General features: G+C 40.3%; 1 protein-coding gene across 2 annotated transcripts in view; it reads right to left on the bottom strand.

Moving 5' to 3' along the window:
* LOC109477656 (cytidine monophosphate-N-acetylneuraminic acid hydroxylase-like) overlaps positions 1-3,744 on the bottom strand; it is a 14,811-nt gene extending 11,067 nt beyond the window's left edge. Inside the window, exon 1 of one of the 2 annotated variants that reach the window (XM_019778992.1) lies at positions 3,657-3,744. The gene's annotated coding sequence lies outside the window, so the exon portion shown is untranslated. Of the gene's footprint in view, positions 1-41; positions 51-3,656 lie in introns of those variants that run through there. The other variant, XM_019778993.1, reaches the window with a different exon arrangement.

Genomic DNA, 3,744 nt, shown 5'->3' with positions numbered 1-3,744 from the left:
GGACGTAAGAATAAGAAAACAGAATTCATGTTTGTACTCACCTATCTGTCACAAGCTTAAGAACCCTCAAAATATTGGCCAGAAATGTCTGGAAAGGTTTCCGTCAATCCTTGATTTTCCTTATACCCCGTCACTACAGATAAAGTCTATGGGCGCAAGTCTATTACTGTTTGGTTCACCACAGTAAAGCGTCAAATGGTTCCACCTGTTTTATCTGAAATGGCCTTCTGGTTTCTGAGATGCAGCAACGCCTGGGGAAGAGAGTAATTGCGTACGTACACCAGAATAAGGCCACACCGACTTAATTTTATGGATGACATCCTCTGAAGACCCCCAAACTAGTGCGCGCGGGCGAAAAAAAAAAGAAAAAATCCGGCCAAAAATAAAAATGATACCAAACCACAGTAATACAAAGCCGGTATTGTGAATTTGGCGCATTACATAGCGACGTACATGTATACGACAGGCCGGCACATGCTGGCTTTTTGCGGAATTTATGAATCGGCACTGTACGTATGTACTGAGTTCTTGAGTCGTGGAGCTTCGGTAGACTGTGTGCTGTCCTCCAGAGTTACCACCGGCTTCATTATCGCTTACCACCATGGACTACCCAAGCCTAGAGCCAGGCCAGAAGACGTGATCTTTTTTTTTTTTTGAGATCAGGTGAAAATCAATGCGCGCGCGGATGTCATCCATAAAATTAAATCGGTGTGGCCTAACTGGTTTTTAGTAGCCTTAGGCTACTTTTGTAGAACTGTCTTAGGCTACTGAAAACCAGTTCTTCTGGTGTACGTAGCCCTTCGTCACCACTGTGTCTAGCAATGTAGGGCAGGTATCACAGTTATGGTTGGCCATAGAAACCTATGCTTAATTACACTAAAATAAGTCCCCATGAAAGTAATTTATCACATTTCAATCTCAAACATTCTTCTGCACCAGAGAGCCACAAGAGTCTGTTTCCCAAATATAGAAAGAAAACCAGGGGGTTGTCCAGCTCAAACTCAATCTGACAACAGCTCACAACAGTAAACAAACCCTAATTTTGACCTAATTGCCTTAGATAAGAAGGCTATGAAATCACTTTGCTATAGTGTGGAAAACTATGCGGCATAACTATTGAAGGCATTGTTACCTCCATGAAAAATGGAGGTATTGTTTTTTGTGCGTCCGTGTGTCTGTGTGTGTGTGCCCGTGTGTCTGTCTGTGTTTCCGGACATTTGCAGCCAGCATAACTTTTGAACCCTTGGATGGATTGTAATGTAGGTTTGGTCCCCGTAGCAGCTTGTTCTGGAACTGCGGAGGGGGGGGGGGTCTGACGAAACCTTTCAGAGCACATAAATTCACAAAGGAACAATACATTTTTTATAATTTTTATATATATATGGGTAGCTTAGACAGAGATCTACATTGTTGCATGCATTTTTGGATGCAATAATTATGCAAATGATTACTTCATTTGCATACTTAATGAGGAAATTCTGTGATTCCAGTGTTTTACATCATGGGGCTTGGATACATGTAATGTTTATAATCTATGGCAGGTACAACGTTACCAGATACCAATTATGCAAATACGGACATAATTTGCATAATTAATCTCAAAATTCCATTACTCCTTAATGGTAAATGACGGGAATTTCATACTTGGGACATGTGTAAGTTAATCAAAAGTTAACATCACGATGCATATATTATGTTAATATGGAGTTCATTTGCATGATTAAAATTACATCTACATGTCAATCCCATATTTCATGGAGGTACTAGTATTTAGTCTCAGAACTCTTGTTTATTCTGTTTCTAAGACGCTACTTGCAGCTAAATACATCTGTGTATGTTCATCATCGCATAAAGCATATACCTGTGAAAAATAAATAAAATCCATTCACAACGAACTGAGACACAGGCTTAAGATTAAAAAAAATCCACTGCAGTTCCAAAGAAGATGCTAGAAGTCCCAAAATCATTTGCTCCCATCCCCAACAGCTGTCCCCTGCTCAAAAATTATTCACCTGTACTTGTGTAAAATTTTGCCTCAAATTTTAACGTTATGCTGCAATATCTAAAACCGTCACTAGGAGTCCCATTATAAAACTTACCCGTCATTTTGCTGCCACTAACCGTCCACTAAATATCATTAACAACCATCCGCGTTTTCTCAAGCTTATGTGGAACCAAAAAAAAACCCAAAGTACACAACTCTCCGCAGCAACATAGGAACTTTTCCAGCTTGAACTTTGTTTCTACATTGTATAACCGCTGCACATCTACCAAATATCATTGAGATACATTCACAAATTTTCGAGTTATCCTGCATACATGCAATCGACAAATGCACAAAAATCCCGCTACAATATACGATTAAAAAAAGCTAGATCCACCATTTTTCAACTTGAACTACAGTTTTACAACAGCTACCCACATGTCAAGAATTAACGAAATTTGTCCACAAATATGTGAGTTATGACGTTGATCTTAATACGGGGACTGCTCCACCAAAATCTACCGGTCCTATCCTTTGGCAATGCTTCCTTTCAACATTCAATCATTAATAATGCAAACGACTTCCACATCAACATAATATATTCACAGTGATGCTAACCTACATATGTCACAACTATAAATTGCCATCATTTACCACTAAGGAATCAAATCATTCTCGTAAATTAGGTCCTTTCATGAAGTAAGGGCCCCTAGACAACTACTGATGCAACGTATTAACCCGTTTGCAATCCCCTTATTTATCGTGCAGGGGAAAACATCAGCTGTCAGCTATCAACGAGGTCATGTAACTGAAAATACCTGTAACAAGACTTAAAATGAAAACCCACATTGCCATGACGACGGTGGTTGTTGTTAGGGTTATTATTTGCATGGCACTGCCGCGAGTTCATGATTTTGAGGAAGCCTTGCTCCCCTCCCCTCCCCTGAGTGTATAGTGAACGAGCCCTGGGGTACATGTAGAACTGACTGGAGGGTCTGGATTATTGACCGATTGATTGATTGTTTGTTTACCCTAAACATGCAGAAGAACAGGCACATACCACACACGCGCGCGCGCGCGCGCGCGCACATGTACAGTGAGACAGACAGACAGATGAAAGAAACACTACCTCCATTTTTATGGAGGTAACACAATATCAGAAGGCCTGAGCCGGAAATAAGGTGTCCTTCCCAAATAAACCCAAGAATTTGATACTGAATCTCTTTATTTTAGCGGGGGTTCGCGGTAGGAGGGTGAAGTACTTTTTGTGCTGTTTGAAGTTCATAGTTGAAACGTTCCTTAGTGCATTAGTACACGGTCGACAATAAAACCACGTATACAGCGTATATATCTACGTATACAGCCGCAGGGCACACGTGCCCCACCCAACCACACCCAGCCGCGCCAGATATTTGCCGTATTTGTTCAGTATTTTGAACCCCGTATATGTCTCTTCCGTAAGAGACAGACATTTTTAAAAGGCCACAAATCACAAAACTGGACAACTTTACGCGTAAAAAGTAACTCATTTAACATTAGATCTAATGTTTGACAGAAGTCTAATACTTAAAATAGATACTTGATAAACAAAAACATGGGCGAAGCTGAACATTAACTTGAATAACGAGAGTTACATAACCAACGTAAGTTAGACATATTAATGGTTTCCTACCGTTTAGTTGAAGACTGAATGAGAAGAATGTGTCAACTGGACAACTGATGCAACTATATTGCCACATCTAACCGAGGACGTTCTATCT

The sequence above is a fragment of the Branchiostoma belcheri genome, unplaced genomic scaffold, assembly GCF_001625305.1.
Source record: "Branchiostoma belcheri isolate BF01 breed outbred unplaced genomic scaffold, Haploidv18h27 scaffold40, whole genome shotgun sequence".
Classification (NCBI taxonomy): domain Eukaryota; kingdom Metazoa; phylum Chordata; class Leptocardii; order Amphioxiformes; family Branchiostomatidae; genus Branchiostoma; species Branchiostoma belcheri.
This window is presented reverse-complemented; position numbering and strand designations above follow the sequence as displayed.